Source organism: Ambystoma mexicanum, chromosome 7q, assembly GCF_040938575.1.
Source record: "Ambystoma mexicanum isolate Mex_15411 chromosome 7q, UKY_AmexF1_1, whole genome shotgun sequence".
In the NCBI taxonomy this organism is placed as follows: Eukaryota; Metazoa; Chordata; class Amphibia; order Caudata; family Ambystomatidae; genus Ambystoma; species Ambystoma mexicanum.
The window spans coordinates 321405971-321428199 of NC_090941.1; positions in this window are offsets into that span (position 1 = coordinate 321405971).

The following is a 22229-nucleotide window of genomic DNA, read 5'->3' on the forward strand; positions in this document are numbered from 1 at the left end:
TGCAAGTATCTAAATGTATATCGTCTGTTGCCATGGAAGAATATGGTTTCATGAAATCCAGTCAACTTCTGCAATCCATAGGAATGCAATTAGAACTGATAGCCACTGACAGGCACGTTTCAATAGCCAAGGCCATGCAAGAGTAGTTCCCAGGAATAAAGATCAGTATGATGTATGGCACGTTGCAAAATCAATTTCTTTTTAAATGACAGCTGATGGAGATAAAGGCTATAACAGACATTTTAAATTGTACACAGTGTATCATCAACCAACTTTGGTGGAGCTCCAAAACTTGTGATGGATCTGTAGATATTCTGCTTGAAGCATGGCATTCATTGATGCACCATTTTTCTAACAAACAGGCTTGGACAGGAACCAAGCATTTCCACGAATGTGCAAATGGACCATTGAGCAAGGAGCAGAAGCATAAGAAAAGGTGGTTGGTTCCAGGCTCCCCTCCTCACAGAGCACTTGAGAAGACTGTGTACAACAAAAGACGTTCAAGAGACATGAGATGGCACTCCAAGTTCTGCCACACTGGAGATTTGAAGGTGTTCCATGATATGTGTCTGAAGTACAGGCAGATTGAATGTGCTGGCCATGCAAACGCATGTAAAAGCTCCAGATTTGGTTTCCAGGGCCCAGTCTATGCCACAGAACATCGCAAAAGAGGTTTGCCCTCCCAAACTAGAACTTTTGAAAGGTTGACTTCAAGATTTGAATGATGTGTGGCTAGTAAAAATGACAGCTGCTGGAAAGTTAGGTTTCAGAAAACATTTTAAATTGCTCACAGTTTATCAGCAACCATCTTTGGTAGAGCTCCAAAACTTGTGATGGATCTGTCGATATTCTGCTTGAAAATAAATGGCATTCATTGATGCACCATTGTTCTAACATACACTTTTGGACAGAAAACGAGCATTTCCACAAATGTACACATGGACCATTGAGCAAGGAACAGGAGCATAAGAAAAGGTGGTTGGTTCCAGGCTTCCGTCCTCGCACAGCACTTGTGAAGAATGTGTACGACAAAACTCTTTCAGGAGACATCAGGGGACTTTCTGGGTTTTTCCACACTGGAGATTTGGAGGTGTTCCATGATATGTGCCTAAAGGATAGGCCTAAAAACTTACATTTTGCCATAGACGATATGGAGGCCATAACATGACTGGCTGTACTTGCACCCAACGAGAACGTTGGAAGTGAACAAGCAGAAACTGCAGGAATGTTCACGATGCCTCTTTACAACAAGGAGTTTACCAAAAGAAGCAAACAGTGGGTGACAAAGCCAATCTTCCGGCAGATGGATTTTGAATTTGTGAAAGATCTGACATTGAATGTGCTGGCCATGTAAACTCATGGATTAGCTCCAGATTTTGTTTCCAGGGCCCTGTCTATGCCACAGAACATTGCAAAAGAGGTTTGCCCTCCCAAACTAGAACTTGTTAAAAGGTTGACTTCAAGATGCAAATGCGGTGTGGCTCGCATCACAATGTTTAACAAAGCCAGTAAGAAGCTTTTGTACAGCGTTTGAAAACTGTTTTCATTGTACAATAAATGGAGTAGTATGTCACTTGAGATGTAATTGTTAAATAATGTATTTTTAATTAACCGCTTTTTGTGAAGTAATGTCACTAGATAGGCCTTAACATTTCTGTTTTTCTTTGATTTGTGTATTTATTACCATCAATATAATTGGTTAATATTACAAGAATAAATGTCAGCCTGATTATTTCAAATATGTGACTCAAATCAAATCAAATGTAGAAGAGACTGGTGAGCTTAAAACCAAAAGTCACCAGGAGCTACTTTTGGCCCCGCAGGCCCACTAATGTAACACTATAAACTAGCTCCTTGTTCCATAGTGGTAGCTCCTGTTCACAGGTTACTGCTGGATACCCAGGCACAGCTTGTAATACCTGGTGGCTGTGAGGATCAGGTTCAAGACCCTCTGCATCATCCACAAGGCTTTCTGGGACCAGGGACCCTACTACATCTGACTCATCTGACTCCTTCCACAAATACCTCCCTCTTAGAGACCTTCAGTCATCTAGCTGCAATTGCCTGCAGATCAGACTCTATTCCACGCAGAGAGTGTGGGGTAGATCTCTTTCCTCGGCAGGAGCATCCATCTGTAATGGCCTCCCTGCCCCTCTCAGGATTCTGCCTGATCTCCTTAAGTTCTGGAAGATTCTCAAGAGCCAACATATCTCTTCTTCATCCCCTCCTGCTAATGGTCCCCTCTGTTGCATTGATTGACTGCCTGGTCCCTTCTGAGCTCCACAGGGTGCCAGGCCCTCCTTCACCACTGTACCCCAGCACCTTGTCTTCCTGCCCCCCTCCACAACCTGCACTTGCCCTTCCAGGCCCCTTTTCCCTGACAAGCCTGGTGGGGTGTCATTCTCTACCCAGTCTGGTCCACCCCTGTCCTCGTGCTTCGCATGTGGTCCTCACTGCCTACTTCTTCTGGCAGATGCCCACCTGACTTCCCATTAGCACTTGCCTAGCCCCTTTGGCCCTCTTCTTCCCCCCCACCTCCTCCTCCTCCTTCTCTCTGCACTTGCATATCTCCTCTTGCCCTGCACCTCCCTCCCACCCTAGCATTTTCCCTTCTCCCATGAGCTATTGACCTATATCTCCCCACTCCCTCCCCCCTGAACCTTTTGTTACTACTCTGGCATGATCCGAATGACACAAGGCCTGGACGGACCGTTATGTTTTTTTCTTCCCTGCCCACCCCCTTTTGTTTTTTGTGGCACCTTGAAACACCATTTATTTTGTATAGGCGCTTTACAAATAACCAATAAATAAATAAAATAAATGAAGCTTAACCTCACTGGAAAGTAGGAATCCTGATATCAGGCTGCAGATAGCAATAGACCAATGGTTTATGTGCTACAGTGGAATGCAGAAATCAATGCGATTGCTGAAATAGAAATATACAGAAGCCAGTAAGCCTTTCAAAACTACACTCATTTGAGGCATGATGGAATTTTAGTGTTTGTAAAAATGAAAATAATTTTATTGTTGCTCATTGCACGTGTTGCCTGGTGCAAAATCTCCCCTGTCACCCCACCCCTTCCCTGTCCGTGTCCTCTCTATATATTAGCCCACCACTTTTGTATTTGAATTCTGTTTATTTCAGAAAAATAGTGGCCCACTTTTCCCCCCAAAAAACTTCCCAACACTATTGATTTCGCTTTTTTTTCATGCATTGCCCTATTGAAGTATAGGGAAATCTCTGCCTGTCTGCACCTCACCTAGGGTCATCTTTGAACGAATATGTAAATGTTGTGGGACTTGGCGCATTGATACCATTTCAATGGAAGTACATATTTTCATATGTGGGATACTTGAAATATTTCTTATTTTTCACTGCACAGCTTGCCATTAGTATTGTAAAATTTTGTGGCATGTGTTCCCAAAACGAAAACTCTCTTAGACATGCTGTGAACGCTGGATAAAGGGTTGCATTGTTATGTGTGCTTGAATCCACCGCACTAACAATTTGAAGGCCAAAATGTGTTGAATATCCACAAAAGTGATAATATTCACTATATTGAAAGCTTACATAGGAATGTTAAGTTACTAAGATCTGTCTTTCAAAGCAGTTGGTCATCCATTACATAGGGAGAATGGAAACAAAAGACACAATGTAAGCAAGGTTTTAAATAATATTTATGCAAGTGAGGATGGCAAGTGTGCACTATGCTACATGATTTACGTTGTGACGGATGAATGTTCAATTTGACGCAAATAATCAACATTGTGTGTGTTAATTGTAGCTTCAATTGATAGTTAATATAAATATGTATTGTCTATATACAATATTAAATTGGGTACAGAAATATATTTTTGCATTCTTGATTTTCCATTGTTATATTATACCGATGTGCGCCTGTCAGGGGTACAGTTTACCGGTCGAGTGCTTCTTTAACTGCAATTGGACAATAATCATCAACAACGGCTCTGTGATAATCATTACCTGAGACGATCGCCAAACACCAATTTGTCCTTTTGCAGTTGCAGTAATAAGGAGCAACATGGCAGCCTATATGTTCTGAAAACGTGCGGCTTTGAAAGTGTTGCATTTAAAATTTAAACCAGTAATTTCTTCTCTGCAATGGAACACCATGTTCCTCAATCAGAAATCGGCAATGGACGATAATACATTTCTGTGAAGAATGCAAAGACTGGATTAAGCGATCAATTAAATGAATCAGCATTAAGAGATAACCATTCACAGTTAAACTAAACATATGAACCATGCATTGTTTGCTAGCTATAACCTCTATTGGAAAAGGTTAATTACATCTTTTTAGCATTATTTCAAAATTAAAAGTACTTGTTGCGCTCCTGACTATTGCGGTTTTCTTAAAAATAAAATGTTTTTATCATTTTGCATCTCTTGTGGATGTGTTTGTTTATGTTCCTGGTTCAGCGTTAGATAATGTTATGAAGTTTGTTTGTTTGTTTGTTTTATTTATTTCTATAGCGCACCTTAACCCGTATGTATCTGGTGATGACAGGGTAGGTTTGGCTGCGCTGCCCACTAACGTCACTAAAATAGGTGGAGCTCATTGTGAGCATCTAGTGATGTCAGCGCTAGGGGCAGGTGATCTGAATTAGTGCTGCAAGGGAATTTGAATTTATGGCAATGGATGAACGGATAAGATTACCACAAGATGGTGGCACCCGACTCGTCGTTTTCACATGTGTTAAAGTGAGAAAAACTTAGGTAAGTTGCATAGAATTTTTTTTTTAAGAACCATCGATGTATGCTCTAAGATACACGCATGATCAATTGGGACAATAACATTTCTGACCGAACTACCCCTTTAAGGGCGTCGGCACGTAGCTCTAACGTAAACTAAATCAATTATATATTCAATATAAGTTCATAAATGGTTTGCCCAAATAACTCTTCAAATAAAGATGAACAATGTCATTTCACTGCCAGCTCAGGACACATTTAAGAGTATTCAAAGACTAGCAGTGGGCACCTAAACGACAGCACTGTTGCGCTATACAAAGTCATCTGACTTAATAGTAACAATACATAGCCCGTTAACATTTCTGAGCGCCCATTGAAATAATATTAAACCATTAAATTAGAAAACTAGTATGAGTATGTAAATGATTAACAAAAATTCTTTCTGGAAACCATAAGATCCTTTCACGATCAATATGAGGCACATCCTATTGAATAATAGAACCAGTTTTAAAGCATCTGCCGGCACACACCGCAACGAGGCTCATAAATGATATAAGAACAATGAATGCTGTCATGTTAGTGAAAGGAACAAAAATAGTCTTTATTGGGTAGACCAACACAAAAGTCATCAACTAGCATGAGCGTTATATGCACCCCAATTGATTCCATTCTTCTTGATTAGTAAGGTAATCAATGTGGATATTGTTCTGATACATCCACCAATGTTCCCTCTCGAACAGTCTCATTTCTAAAGCATAAGGATCACTGGTAAACACCATTTTCAACAAGTACGAAATGAACCTTGCTTATTTTTAGAAAATGAAGAAGACAAACCTTCTTTCTTTTGTAGCAGAGATTGGTTTCTGTTGATGATTAACAGTCCTCCGAGAAGGAGTCATAAAACTGAAGAATTGGAAAGGGCGGAAGCATTGTTCCTGGTGGATACTACAATGCAAAATGCTAATGATAAATTAGATCTGGTACAAAAGCAGATTAGTGAATTCATCAGAACTACGACAAATAAAACATGGAAAAACTTAAGGAGTATCTTTTACATTTCAATAAAGAGACAGTGCACCCTTACTTAAGCCCAGATTACACAGGCCCTGTTTCACAAGGTTATTATGATTCTTATAGAGCTGGCAATTGGAATCTGCCATACAGTAAAAGAGTGACATTTTCCGATACATCTTCAGGTTCTGACCAAGAGGGTGAGGGTTCCAAGAGGCTTTGGCCCCCACTTACGTGATAAAAGACCTTTTTTAGGCAGATGCAACTTTAGGAGGAGAGCTTCGGATGAATTTCTAGCCACAAATGTTCCATTTCCAACACCAGAACCAATACCTATCCACTACCAATGTTTTTCAAAACTTGTAGGCGTGCGTACAGGAGATGCGGGAGTCCTCTGTCCTTTTTTTTATATTTCATCAAACATTTTGGTCCTAGAGTTGCTGGCTATTTTGGAAAAAGCCTTTCACTCATTCCTTTGAAAAATCCTTTCCAAATGCAAGTTGAAACTGAACTTCTGCAATTCCTTCGTAAAATAAGATTGAGGAAAGTTTTTGGTCCCAATTTAGATACTATCCAGCCTGATATGGATCATATAACATTCACACCCAAATCAAATCATATGGTAATCAAAGAGAAAGAGAACTTCACTTTTGAAAAAGCTGTCCTAAAGGGGTTTCGTTAAATGAACAATTCCCAAGAAAGACCACGTGTAAAAAGTTTCAATTTTAAGAAGTCTGAATGGGAGCAGCTTTACACATTTTGCATTGATGACTCTCTTGTCAGTAACAACCCGGACAAAGGAGGGGGAATTGTCATATGGGATGCAGACAAGTATGACGCTTAAACAGTTGAATAACACTGAGCATGACCACAGACTTAATGGAGAGCCTATTTCCAACATTCAATGAGATGAAGCCTGCATTACACAGCCAGGTGTGGATGTGACATGTATAGCGAAAAGGGAATTTGATTTTCTAAATCCTACTCAATTGCGAACCCCTTTATTTTACATCTTACCCAAAGTAAATAAAGATCTCCCAAATCCACCAGGGAGGCCCATCGTCTCTCTTTGTGGTTCAATTTTAGAACCAATTGGGAAATTTGTAGACTTCTTTTTAAAACCACTTGCGTCTAAGTCACCTACCTATTTGGAACATACAATGGATGTTATAAATCAAGTGGAAGGTATTCAGTGTATCAGTGGTTCTGTTTATTAATTGCCATGGATATAGAATCCTTATATTCCAACATTCCCCAGGCAGAAGCATTAAATATTATGATGGAATTTCTGGAAGAGATAGAAAAAACATTTCTAGTCCCTATTGAATTTTTGGGAAATTGCACAGCAAAAACAATATTCAGGTTCAAATACACTTACTATATTCAAGTAAAGGGGACTTTGATGGGGCAGCTTTTGCACCCCCCGCCCCATCTGGCCAATCTGTATGTGTCTACATTTGAACAGTTGTTTATTCTTGCAGATCCTAATCCCTTTAAAATAGTGATTTTTTATAAGAGACACATTGACAATGTTTTAATCATTTCGGACACCTCTCGGTGAAATCACATTGCTTCAAAATTGGGTTAATTCCCTCACTGAAAATGTAAGGTTCACACTGGTCTCTAATATCCATGAAATTTCATTTCTTGATTTGATCATTAAAAGGTTGACGGTCAGTGAGCAGTGAGTTTAATCCGCAAGCAGACGGATAGGAACACTATTCTCCATTACAGGATTTACCATCCTCAAGCACTACACAATAATATCCTGTATGGACAATTTTTAAGAGTGAGATGCAATTAAACAAGTTTTTTTTTATTACTTGATTTAATTGTGTAAACAATTTTTACAAGGTTTTGGATCCTTAAGATCAAAAAGGGAAAGGAGAAGAAGAGAAGAAGAAGAAGAGCTTGATGGGAAAAGAAGAATCTTTGATAATGAAGGGATGGTACCGTCAAAAGAGGGGAGCAGGAAGAAGCGGAAGTGAAAAGAAAAGAAAGAGAGGAAAATAAAATAACAGGCAAGGAGGACCATAGAAATCCTGATTGTTTCCTGTTACGTAATTTCTCTTTACTTTCCCATCCTTATTGTGATATTAAACCAATGGCACGAAAAAAGCCCACCACTGCTATAACCCACAACGTCTTTTCCCCGTTGATTAGGCGACACCACCATTCCTCTTCATCATAGAGCTGCAAATTCCTGAATAGAGGACCGAGGTGTAGTGTCCGAGCAGACAGCACAGCCGGGCAGGTCATTAGCAGATGTTTAATAGTTTCCACCTCATCTCCCAGTTTGCAGAATCTGCACCCTTTTTCTTCTGACGTGTTCCTTCTTGACAGAACTTCCTTAGTGTGAATGATATTCAGACGAATTCTCAGGAAGGACTCTCGTACTTTCTTATCCGGACATTTCAATAGGTACTGTTTTGTGGAGTTGACTTTCTGCCAGCTCAAAGGCAGATCATGTATCAATTTCGAGGTCGAAGCCTTCTCCAATGTGTCAATCCAGTCTTGTTCCATAATGCGCACTTTCACCTTTACCGGATTGTTGATGAGTTTGTCCCTGGAACTACTCGCCCAATCTAGGAGAGAAGTCATTCTTAGTGACCAATCCCGCAGCATTTTGCACGACCCTGATACTATTTCCTGGTGTATTTCCTTTAGTATCAGCGGCGGAAAGGGAAGTAACGTTTTTCGATAGAGCAAGATTTCGTTTCGAGCCACGATGGAGCTCAACGATTGAAGCGACAGTTCTCTCCTTATTAATACAATTGGAAAAGACTGTGGCAGGTTGAGCAGTTTTTTCCAAAGGAGTCCCTCCACTTTATCCCAGAAGTTCGATGGTAGATTGGGTAAGGCTTCAACTCCATAAGTCAGGGTCGGGACTACCTTCGCTCTGTAGAAGGTCAGGACTGGCGCTAGTGTGAAACGGCCAAATTTGGTCGCTACTGCTCTTGCCTGGGTTGTTAGTAGGCGAGTTTTGGTCATTATGTTGTCTTGCATTGGGACTTCTTTTGAGCTCTTATTTAAGATAATCCCAAGGTACTTGAAGTTGGACACTTTTTCCAACTGTTTGTTGTCTACTGCCCAGATGAATTTTTCCGCATCACAGGACGCCTTGCCAAACGTCATTATTTTGGTTTTATCAAAATTCATCTGGAGATGGTTTTTTTTGAGATAGGCATTGAGGTTGTTAATCTGTCTCTGCAGGCCTATAGGTGTGAGGTCCATGAGAATGATGTCATCTGCATATAGCAGGCGTGATATTTTACTTGATCCCAATGTCGGCGGAAAGCTGCGTATTCTCCCCTCGTGTTCCTTGTAATCCGCTATATAAGCGTTATACAAGGCCGGAGCCAGTGGGCAGCCTTGCTTAACGCCTCTCTCTGTCTTAATCTCGGAAGAGAGGCGACCCAGATTGTTTAACCGTACACACATCGAGGTTTCCGAGTACAGTGCCTTTATTGGATCCAGGATCTGTGAGGGGCAAGCGTGATGATGTAGTTTCTCCCATAGAAGGGCTCGGTCAACACGGTCAAAGGCCTGGACCAGATCAATAAACGCCATGTATATTTTAGGCCGCCCCTCTGAAACCTTAGCTTTCAGTGCGCTCATGGCCAATATATTTGCCGTCGTGCCAATATTTTTCACAAAGCCTCCCTGCAGGGGATCGAAGAGGGCTGAGGAACGTATCCAAGATTGGAAGTTGTCCAACAATAGAGCTCCAAAAACTTTGCCTATGAAGTCTAGCAGCGCTATTGGGCGATAGTTCGAGGGGGAGTCTTTGGAACCCTTTTTAAAAATGGGAACCACTATCGCCTTTTTCCATGATAGTGGAATCTCTGAGAGCTTGACACATGCCGTAAACACCTCTTTGATGAAAATTGACCACGCTTTTGGATTTTTTTTCAAGTCGTGGTTCGTGATGCCATCGGGGCCGGCTGCTCTGGAGCCGTTAAGTTTTTTAATTTTCCCTTCGATCGTCTCGATATCAGTTGGAACAGCCCAAATGATCTTTTTTGTCTGCTGATCTGGTGTTGGTAGATTTTTAGATGAATATGGGGCTTCGTAGAGGTCCGAGAAGTGAGATACCCAAGTTCCATCATTTATTGAGTTTTGAAGGGCTTGATTCAAAGCTTTGGAATCCTCCTTAATTAGGGACCAGAAGTCTCGCGCGTTCTTCCCACAAATGGTTCGTAGCATGAGCTCAGCGTCATCTTGAGCACGCTGATATTTAGATGACCTTAACCATGATTTATAGTTGATCACCGCCACAATTGCTTCTTCTTTTTTCTGTTGGGACTCCGAAATTGCTGCTGCACGCTTCAGTTTTCTCACCCATTTTCTACGTTCTACTAGTTCTGGGTTGAATGCATGATTAAATGACGTAGCTGTTGGCTGCTTCTTTCCTTTGCTAGAGGCGAATATCGAGAGGACTGGGGCGTAGTCTGTCGATATCTTGGCCCCATTAGAGTTCTCATTTTTTTCCTCCTTATACATTTGTGTCAGCTGGGCTATTGCGGACTCGGACATTTTCAGCCGTGTGACCCTTTGGTTGACTTCTAAATTTGCTTTTGTGTAACGGGCTTCAGCTCTTGGAGAGGCCCAGGAAAAACTCATGATATTGTGATCGCTGTATTTAGTCCTGGTAACTTTGAAGGACTCTTTTATTATTAAGAAGCTCCTTGATACCTGGATGTAATCGATGATGGCCGTTTGGTTATTTCTCTCCCAGGTTGGGATAGCCTCTGCGGTAGGGGCCACTGTTTGTAGCAGATTATGTATGTCTCTTGCCTTTATTAGGTTTGTCCATCTGCGGGCTCTTCCCGCCGGAGAGTTTAGTCCTTTAGTTAAGTCGACATTCAAATCCCCTACCAAGATGGTATAATTGGCGGTGCTGGAAGCTAGGTAATCATCAATAATCATCTCCATTTGATTGATGTAGTTATCACAAGTCACCCGCTTTGGGTTCCAATAGGTGTTCACCAGTAATATCTCAAACTGCGGGGCCTTATCACCAACACTGCGGCAAGTATCCCATGTGATGATTACCGCTAATATGAATTCAGTTGTTTTGAGAACCTTTTTCAGGTAAAGGCCACTTCCCGATCTGATGGCGATAATAAGTCCTGATCTGGGTCTGCCCTTATTTTCTTTGAGCGCCGGCGAGTGAATCAGGTGGTAACCGTCCAAAGTAGGTTTCTCCCTTAACCAGGTTTCTTGTAAGCACAGCACATCGAAGCTTGTGAGGTCGACATCTGACTCTACAGTCAGGTGTTTAAAGCCCCTGGTGTTCCAGGACCCTAGCTTTAAAGAGGGGGGGTCCCATGTCGAAGATGTCCTGACATCCTCAAAGAAATCAGTAATTAATCCTTGTAGTGGCTACTTATTTCTTTGGGGACCTATGCTGGGATCCGACTTATCTCCATTTTGTTCGTTGAAATTCGAGGGCTTTAGATCACGAGGAAGCGCCCTTCGGGCTCCTCTGTTGCTCGTGTTTTGTTCTACTAGTTGGAAAATTCTGCGCGCAGAGGGTTTCGGCTTCTCATCGGGTTCCCTTTCCCTCTCATATCTACATCTTCCGGACGAGTGTTGCTGGAGATTCCTTCTTGCTGGAGGGGCATCCTTCATCTTGCTAATGTTAGTGAAGCCCTCCTCTTCCCTTCGCAGTTCGTGTCTTTGCCTTTTTTGTAGAGTCGGCCTTTGGCGTCCGTAAATTTGTTCGTTCGCCTTATAATTTGGTACGTTTCGTGACACCCCCTCTTGGGGTGGTTTAGGCCCCAGGATATCTTCTGCGACGTAGGACAGCTTGAAACCCAGTTTGAGGAGGTCTGATCTTTCCTCCCAGATCTGTCGCTGTGTATAGTTTGAATCAATATGGAGATACGAGCTGTCTTTTCTTCCATTAGGATTTGGTTCAAGGATGTTAATCTCCTTTGTGATATTAATTTGTGAGAGATGAGACTCGCTAAATAGTTTTGCCAGGGCTCTTCGATTCAGGATCCAGCCATCATGTTTTTCATGGACCCTTTGAAGTTTAAAAATCCTGGTAGTCTTTGTTTTTTTTCCTGAAAATTCTTGATCCGCAGCTGCCCTTCGTGGGAGTCCCTCCGACACGGCTCCCCTTTCATTCCACTTTTTTTCGTGGACTTGTGAATTATAGTGCAAGTCTAGAACTGCTGAGGAGACACGTCCAGCCTTTGATCTCTCTTTACTGTCTCTATCTTCCTTCTGCAGCCTTACTCTTAAACCTGCGGAAGATCTTTTGTTATCGCTATAACACTTCGTCCTGGTCATAAGCCGGGGGGAGCGCCTGTCTTCTCCGAACTTGTGTGGGACTTTTTCCTTCTTGGATCTCGCTCCCTCCGACCCTTCCCTGGGTGTCTGGCTCGAGTTCCTCTTGTTCTTAGCCCGAGGGGTACTTGTTGGCGAGTCCAAGAGGAGAGCTTTTGTTTTAGGTTCTTCTGCTGCTCTGTTTTCACGAGTCTCTGGGGTTTTTCGTTTTAGCTGGATTGGGGGCAACAGGTCTAACTCGTCTTCTTCCACCGAATATATACTGAGGTCGATTAAATCGATTGAATCTGGATCGCTGCAGGATTCCATATCAGAACGGACCTCCTTATTATGATCAGCAGTCTTTAGTTTGAACACTTTTCTGCTTTGCACAGGTGAAGAGTCGTTTGTCGTCTTTGACTCCCTAATATTATTTGGTTTCAACGTTGCTGATTTTCTCAAGACAATAGGGGCTGGATTGGCCGCTTTCCGGGCTTTTTTGCTTCTTTGGGCCGGGTAGGGGGCTCCTACATGTTTAAAGATTTCAAAAGTTGACGGGACCCTAATTGCTGTAAAGTCGGTTCGCGTCGCTGCTGGCTGAATCTGACCATCTTCCGGGAGATTTAGAACTATCGCACCATTTTTCGTGCCTGTTGAACTCTTTGTTTGCGGGCTAGTTGAGCCCATCTCAATCCTGGTAGGCTGTTGGGGAATAGAATTTCCACTTGTGGCCCTCCGATCAGCTGGACATCCAGCGTCCTCTGTTGTTTGGGATTCCTGGTCACTTAAGAGGACCTGTTTGGGCGCCCTCAAGTTGTCAATCGGGCCCCCCTCCGCATAATGAGGTCTCTTATTACCTGTAGTGTTTTGCGGGTCTTGCACGCAGGTCCTATGGGCCAACACAAAACCTTCTAGGTAGGTCAGTTTGGAATGCATTAATGCTATTAGAGTATTTTGATCCTTAAGTGTGTCATGGATCGATTCATATAGCTTCCCAAACGGCGCCAAAGCTATCGTGACGGTTGACAGGATCGTCATTGGAGCTAGTTTTTTAGCAGGAGTTTCTGGCTTCGTTTTGGCAGTAAGTTCGCTTATCCTTCCTCGAAGCACAGGAGAATTCACGTGCTGATCGATCCCGATACATTTGTCTAGGCCGCTCCCTATCCCCATCTCCTTAGCTCCCTTTGGAGAAGGGGGGGAGATCGGATCAGGAGGAGCCGGGGGGAGGAGAGGTTTGGGCGGGGAGACTACCCCCTCTTCAAGGTCAAGTATAAGAGGGGTCTGTCTCGTTCCCTCCCGCGAGCCCCTCCTGTTCTTATCCTGAACTTCCTGGGGCTGCCGTCGGGGGTCCTGCGCTTTGGCAACGGGAGGGCCCTCTATTTCTCTGCATGCCCCTTCCAGACCATCACTTGATTCTTGAGGATTGCTCCTTGCGTTCGGACCAACATGAGTATCTCCTTCATCACCAAACCCAGCCTCCAACCCTGCCAGCATATTACTGGATGGATCGTTTGCTGGGCCTGTGGGTAACTTCGCTGGCGTCGTCTTGTTGATAACCTCGTCCTCGTGAGATTTGGGTTTTAGAGGTAGAATTAGATTTGAAAGATGTAAGGCCGTGTCCTCCATTATGGCCAACAATTCCGCATCAGAAAAGTCCTGCTGCCCACAACCTTCTCTGCGCGATTTTTTACCGAAAAAGTCTTTGAGGGTGATTATTGCGTTTGGAGGGTTCAGATGCTGAGTTTTTTTTCCTCCTAGTCCCCCTCTCTTGTACGGAAGTTTTGAACGCGCTGATTTTTTGGGGAGTAATTTTTGTAATTTCCCCAGTGTCTTTGCGTGGACAGAAGATTCAGTCCTCCCTTTGCCCGCTTGAGGACTCGACTCGTGGGAAATCACCAGAGAAGCGTTGGGCAAAAGACCTGCATTCGGTTGAGACAGCGCTAACGGGCTAAGGGGCGCTGTAGTGGCCAAAGCTATGTTGTCCTTCGAGCCAGGGGTGTCCATCGACCTGACCTCACCTCGATGCATAAAGAAACTCGTCCCGTCAGCAGGCCCCAGACTCTTCAGGGATGTAGAAGGACTAGAATCCCGTGCTACGGGGCTGGCCCCTGGGTCGGACGGTGGTGTGGGCGGGGAGATCTCCTCGCCGCCTGGCGGTGTGTGTAGATCATCCATTTCCCTCGTCGTGTGTATCATAATTTGCACTTGCCCCCCGCCCGTGGAAGGCGGGCGAGGTGTACTCTCCCCCACGCCCCCCTTCCACGGGTTGGCGTCCACTGGGTCTCTCTCCAATGCGAGCGGGCTTGAGTAGTCCTCAGTTCTTATGGGAGAGGATTCTGTCCGTGGGACTGGACTTATTTTAGATGACACTTGGGGTTCCCTGCTACTCCCTTTTGTCACATGGGGTGTAGTTTTGGACATGGGCGTTTCGCTAGTCGTGGAAAAGTCTGTGTCGCCTTTCCCCAAGGTGATTGGTTCCTCCCCCCGGTGTTCACTCCTCTCGATCAAGGGGAAACTGAAAACACACTCTAAGTATTGTGATTGGTTCTTAGCATTGTTGGGAAATGTTGTTAGGGGGAGGCTATGAGGCGTGACCAGCGAGGGGCCGTGGTTCAATACCTGCTCAGTTGCATCGGCGGAGCTGCAATTTGGAAAATCAGGGCACCGTGGTTTCTTGCTCCGTAGATTTCTCGGCTCGAGTTCGTTTACCGAGGGTTTTCTTTTGACTCTCTGTGCTAGTTCAGTCATGATGTAAGACGCGCTGATTGAAGGACGCGCCTTCCTCCTCCCGCCGACCGCGGACTGCTGACTGCCCTTGTCAGTCCCTTCGCGGTCCGCTTCGCGGAAGGGAATGGTTATGTGCCAGAGGCTCACCAGAGCACACGCCTCTCCGCACACGCCTCCAACGAAAAGTGAGAAAATACTGCGCTCTCGATCAGCGCTCGCTGCTCACACTGCTGACTGCCCTTGTCAGTCCCTTCGCGGTCCGCTTCGCGGAAGGGAATGGTTATGTGCCAGAGGCTCACCAGAGCACACGCCTCTCCGCACACGCCTCCAACGAAAAGTGAGAAAATACTGCGCTCTCGATCAGCGCTCGCTGCTCACACTGCTGACTGCCCTTGTCAGTCCCTTCGCGGTCCGCTTCGCGGAAGGGAATGGTTATGTGCCAGAGGCTCACCAGAGCACACGCCTCTCCGCACACGCCTCCAACGAAAAGTGAGAAAATACTGCGCTCTCGATCAGCGCTCGCTGCTCACACTGCTGACTGCCCTTGTCAGTCCCTTCGCGGTCCGCTTCGCGGAAGGGAATGGTTATGTGCCAGAGGCTCACCAGAGCACACGCCTCTCCGCACACGCCTCCAACGAAAAGTGAGAAAATACTGCGCTCTCGATCAGCGCTCGCTGCTCACACTGCTGACTGCAATTAAACAAGTTTGGATGATTTTTCAGAACAAGCAGGGGATACACATGTTTGTTGCTATGTGAATATCCCAAAAGATTGCTGAGTCAATCTTGAAAAAAGCCCCAAAATCAAAATAGGACTGCTTTATGTAAAGAATCATATGTGATGGCTCGTGCTGGTGCCTGGCTCTGGTCGCTTGTTATCTCTTGTTATTGTTTAGACGGGGGAGCCGCGTGACCGAAGCAAGGCAGTTAGATATGAGACGGAGAAGTGTTGGCCAGGGCTCCGGGGAGCTCCGTAATAAACAAACCTAAAAGTTACCGTGTGTCCGTGCTTCCTTTCATTGGCGACGAGGCACGGAGCTCGCCACGGAGCGGTGAAGGTCTGGCCAGGTCGACTACTGATTGAGTAGGGGCCGTGGTGTTTCGAAGCCCCAATGCTGCCACCTGATCTCTGTGGCTGACGGGAGCTGTGTAGCAGTTGGGGAGAAGTGGCGCTGCAGGGGGGAAGTCTCACCAACTCTGCTCAGAAAACCCTGAGCAGCCGATGCGTTTGTTCGTGGTTGGTGCCGCCCACCCGACTCCCATTGGACAGTGAGGTGAGGAGCAGAGGGAGAGAGGGGTTGGGCACAGCCAGAGGGGGAGGTCCACTCAAGCAGTGTTAGAGTGCCTCCCATTGGATTAAGCGTAGAGAAGATTGCAGAGAATTTTATTTTCGCCACTAAAGGAACTTTAGCAGGAGGATGAGAGTCCTAAGGAGGGACCATTTAGAAGCGGTGTAAAACTGGAAGTCTGAGGTTATACAGGGGCACTGTACAGTCAAACACAAATACAAATTATATAATAAGGAGCTGCTGCATTTGTACATTGCATTGTGCATTTGTGTTGACATAAACACCTAGATACTCCATAAGGATGGCTGCAGCGAGTATGTCACCACCGCCGCCCTTTCTATCAGAGCCTATTGGTACTCCACCAATAAGGTGGGATAGGTGGAAGAAGCTATTTGATACCTACCTGGTTGCTATAGGAGTTGATAAGTTTGCATCAGCGAGGAAGGAGACGATTTTGCTCCACAATTTGGGGTCTGAAGGCAGAAGTGTCTACGATGGATTGTCTGACCCTCCACGGGAGGGCCAAGGGGATGTGGACCAATATTCTGTGACAGAAAAGAAGTTGGAAGTCCATTTTGAAGCGAAGAAAAATGTTACGTTCAAGAGATACACATTTTTTTCAGAGGTTACAGGATCCACAAGAAGCTGTGGAACATTTCATTGCGGCGCTAAGATCCCTCAGCCACACATGTGACTTTGGACTGCTAACAGACTCGCTGATAAGGGACCAATTGGTCCGATGTACAAGTAACGTAAAAATACAGGAGAGACTGTTGTCAAAAGATGTATCACTAGAGTCAGCTGTAGATATAGCAAGAAGCATGGAGCAGACCCATGAGTACATGTCATCTATGAAAAGAGACAAGCTGGAAGGAGAAGTAGCTGCTGTGAGAGGATTTCGCAAAAAGGGGTCCAGAACAAGGAAATTAAATGTTACAAATGTGGGAGCAACCGCCACATTTCCACTAGTCTGTTTTGCCCAGCAAAAAACATCTTGTGTTTGAAATGCAAGAAGAAGGGCCATTTCGCGAGAGTGTGTCGAGAATCTGGGATGGTACAAAACATTGAGTCTGGCGGAGGAGTACCTGAACAAGAAGAGAATCAGGCAATGGGGCAGAACAGTCAGGCAAAGCATGTGCTGGAGGTGTCGGAAGTCTCACGCAAGGGAGGAGCACCAACAGATGTATTCATGGTCAACGGGAGAGTTGTGACAATGAAGGTGGATAGCTGTTCGCCGTGGACGCTGATGTCAAGGGCAACATTTCAAAGTTGCATGCAAGGAGATGTGAGACTATTGAAGGAGCACAAAATAGAGCCCTATGTATATGGTAATGTGAGGATTGGAATTTTGGGGATGTTCTAGGCCGGCATCAAGTATAAAGGAAGGAACTGGGAGTCAAAGGTGTATGTTACTCAAGAAGGTTCATCCCTCCTGGGGTGGGGTGAACAGCGGAAATTAGGAATAAGAATACAAGCGAATGCTGAAGAGCCTTTTGATGTTGCTGAGCTGAAGGACAAATGGGAGAAGGAATATCCAATGGTGTTTCAAGAGGAATTGGGGATGATAAAGGGGTTTGAGCATGAGATTCGACTGAAGGCTGGCGCCAGTCCTAAGGTGCACAAGGTGAGGCCAGAGCCTCATGATCTGAGTGAAAAACTTAAAGTAGAAGTGGAGTCATTGCTGCATAGAGGAATCTTTGAGAAGAGTGAAAGCTCAGAATGGCTGTTGCTGGTGGTGGTCGCTGCAAAGGCCAATGGAGACATTAGGCTGTGTGTAGATCTGCGGGATCTAAATAGGAACATCTTAATAGATAGACACCCTTTGCCGATAATTGGTGGAAAATTATCAGTGCTAAATGATGCCAAGGTATTTTTAGTAATTGACCTTTCCCAGGCATTTCATCAGATTCCCCTGAAGGAAGACTGTCAACACTTAACGGCATTTATTACTGTCTTTGGAACATTTAGATATTGTAGGATGCTGTTCGGGCTTGCCTCAGCGGCAGCGGTATTTCAAAGGGCGATGGAGACTGTGATGGAGGGAGTGAGTAACATAATTGTGTTTCAGGATGATGTTTTGATATATGCTAGCTCCATTGAAGAACATGATGAGGTTTTGAGACAAGTTCTGAGCAGATTGAGTGTAGCTGGGTTGACTGTAAAAAGGAGCAAGTGCAAGATTGCGGTTGACAAGGTGGAGTATCTAGGGCATGAAATCGATGAACAAGGAGTAAAACCAAAGAGGAATTTAGTGGAAGCGGTGAAGTGTGCTCCTGTGCCAGTAGATAAAGAGCAAGTTAATTCATTTTTGGGTTTAGCTGAGTATTATCACAGATTTCTGAAGGATTTTGCCACAGAGTGTCTATTCCTCTTAGGATGTTGCTCAAGAAAGGTGTGAAGTTTGAATGGTCAGCAGAATGTGATGAGGCTTTTGATTGTATTAAGCAAGCAGTGAGTGAAGCACCATCCATTGGTAGATTTGACCCCAGAGATAAGATTGTTTTGGTAGTTGATGCAAGTATGTTGGGTCTGGGTGCAACTTTGGTGCAATATGACAGAGACAACACAGAAAGGGTCATTGCATTTGCGTCTAGGACGCTTAGGGGTGCGGAGTGTAAATATTCCGTTATTGAAAGAGAAACGTTAGCCATGTTTTGGGCTGTGAGTCACTTTAAGTATTTTTTGTGGGGGAGGAGATTCGTTGTTAGATCGGACCACAAACCCATGGTTCAGCTTTTTGAGAGTGACAGATGGGCTATGGGTTCCCCCAGAATAAGCAGGTGGGGTTTAGGACTCCAAAATTATAATTTTGATGCGAGTTATTTGCCCGGAAAGGAAAATGTAGTAGCGGACTGCCTGTCCAGGTTGCCGGTGAGCAATACTCTTGCGGACGAGGTTGGACGGGAAGTGGAGGAGGAGTCAGTAGTAGCAGAATTGCAAAGTGCAGTTAGTCAGGAAGAGTGGGCACAGGAAGAGGATTTAGATGAGGACCTCAAACTAGTCAAGAGTTGGACTGTGAGGGGATGTCCAGCCAAGAGAGATCTGGACAGTAAATTCAATGTGTGGTGGGAGATAAAGGAAGAGTTGAATTTGTATGAGAACAGGTTAAGGAGGGGACGTTGCATTGTTCCTCCACAATCTCTCAGATCTGTGTTGGTAGGACATCCAGGGGAAGGTGCTATGAAGAGAAAGTTGAGACAGAACTATTGGTGGCCTGGAATTGACAGGAGTGCGGAAAGGTATGTCAAGGAGTGCATGACTTGCCAGACGAGTGACAAGTGCAGAGTGGTAAGAGAAGCCCCGTTAGTACCGAATGTTGTACCAGACCAGCCTTGGAACAAGTTGGCGGTGGACATTATGGGTCCGGTAGCAGGTTTGGGAGAAGGTTTGACATTTTTATTTGTGGTAGTAGATTTTCACTCTAAATGGTTCGAGTGGGAAGCTGTCAAAGAGGTCACGGCTAAGGAATTGATTGGTTTCTTAGAGAGAGTTTTTCTTAAGGAAGGGGTACCTGTTGAAATTGTATCTGATAATGGTGTACAGTTTGTGTCTGTGGCCATGAGAAAATTCCTTGCAAGTTATGGTATAAAACACACTAGGACTGCGTTGTATAACCCCAAGGCAAATGGTCTTGTAGAAAGAGTCAACAGATATATAAAAGGGGGTTTGCAAATGGCCATGAAATCAAGACAGCCGTGGAGGGAGGTGCTAAGGATGCTAACTTGGAATTATGTTACTACACCACATTCAGTGACAGGAGTATCTCCATTTGTGTCCATGAAAGGCTTTGTCCGGGATGGCTAGGAATGGCTAAAGTTGTTCATGTTGATCGGGATCGCATTATGAAGCTCATTAATATGAGTCAGGAGAGGAACAAAGAGTGGTTTGATGACAGGATGAGGGTGAAGGAGCAAGAGTGGAAAATTGGGCAAATGGTATATGTCAAGAATCCCAGGCTAGTGAATAAATGTGTAGAAAGTAAGTTTCTGGGACCGAAGAAGATATGTGCTGTGAAAAGTGGTGTAGTCATCCTAGAAGGGGGAGAAGTTTGGTCGAAAGGAAGGTTGGCAAGAGCGATGGATGTGGAAGATGAAACTAGGAGAGGAGCAATGAGAAATGTGGAAAAGGAACCTAGGAGAAGAGAAGTGCGAGTTGACAATAATAATGCTGATGCGATAATCAATGAGGAATGTTCACATAGAGCTAGATCAAAGCCTGTGTGGATGAGGGATTATGAGGGTTGAACATTTATATTTTTTCTCAATCTCTTTTCCTGAAATGTGATGAATTTTGATATTATTTAGCCTGGTCTGTTAGTATGAAGTTTTTATCAAAATATATTTGCTGTATTTCATTTTTTCTGATTGTTAATATATATTAGAATATTTGTTACTTAATTTTGTTAGAGGGGGAAGATATGTAGAGAATCATATGTGATGGCTCGTGCTGGTGCCTCGTTCCGGTCGCGTGTTATCTCTTATTATTGTTTAGACGGGGGATCCGCGTGACCAAAGCGATGCAGTTAGATATGAGATGGAGAAGTGTTGGCCAGGGCTCCGGGGAGCTCCGTAATAAACAAACCTAAAAGTTACTGTTTGTTCGTGCTTCCTTTCACTTTACTTCTTAAGCAAGCCAGATCCAATAAATTGGGCCACTTAGTGTGTGCTATCACCTACAATACACATAGCAATGAGATCAGAAAACTCATTTTGAAACATTGGCATCTCTTCTAGCTTGACGAAGCTTCATTTCCAAGTCCATTATTTGACTTTAAAAGAGGTAAACCTCAAAGAATGGCTGCCATGTGCAGATAGAAACCCTAAATCTCGCAGTCAATCCATTACTACTTTATGGGGCATGGAGCCTATAATATGACATTTCCTGTGTGGAAATTGCAGTGTGTGTAGATTCTCTTCTAAACTCACTACATTAACTTTAAATGATCATACTTGGACATTTAGGAGTCATACGACATGTAACAGTAAGAATATAATTCATCTCATTGACTGTGCTTGCCATAAAATGTATATTGGCAAAACTTCTACGGTGGTGAGACCCAGAATCTTTGAATATCATTGCAAGATTAGAACTAAGAATCTAACCTCTCCTCTGCTTGAACACCTGTTGGCTCTAGAACATAGTCCTGATGATCTAAACTGGTGGGGTGTTGAAAATGTGTTTACCAGAGATCCTTATGCTTTAGAAACAAGACTGGCTGAGAGGGAACAAATGGTGGATGTATCAGACCAATAGCCACATTGATGGCCTTAATAATCAAGAAGAATGGAATAAGTTGGGGTGCGAATAATGCTATTGCTATTGATGACTGTTAAGTTGGTATTTTCACTAACATGACAGCATCCATTGCCCTTACATCATTTATGAGTTTTGTTGCATTGTGTGCCGGCAGATGCTTTAAAACGGGTTCTCTTACTCAATTGGATGTACCTCATACCCATGGTGAAATGATGTTACATTATCCAGAAGGAATTTGTGTTAACCATTTACATACTTTTATTTAGTTTCCAAATGTAATGGTTTAATATTGTTTCTTTTTTTTAAACATCTTTTTATTAGTATGTTAACAAATATATTTCTTCACTGCATATTACAGAGGTGTTTAGCAAAACCATTGTTTCAATATGTCGCCCAGAATTGTTCACGTTCAGGCTACGTGTCATTGCTATTAAGTCAGATCACTTTGTATAGAGCAACAGCGCTGATATTTAGGTTCCCCAATGCTAGTCTTTGAATACTCTTAGATGTGTCCTGAGCTGGCAGTGAAATTGCATTGTTCTTTATTTGTAGAATTATTTGGTCAAACCATTTCTGAATTTATATTGAATTTATATAAATCTGTTTGAGTTAGGGCTACATGATGACGGCGTTATGTCAGGTGACCTTAGGTATAGCGTGACAGCGTTAAAACTCCAATCAGATTGTAGCTGTGCAGGTAGCGATTTTCTTTGAGACACCAGTGAGAAAGAATGCGATAAGCACAGGTTGGATGCATTTAATATCCCTTGACAAACCGCTATTTATGGAGTTGAGTAATCAACTCTTGCTGAATATAGCCTGGTTGTGGTGTATTCCGCTACAGAAATGAGACCAACATTTTAGAGCCATGTTCCATGGTGACCTTGGTGGATGTCTTCTGTCTTGCACTTTTTAAGGATGTCTCTTCCGAGGTGATTGATATGTAAGTAAATGGAT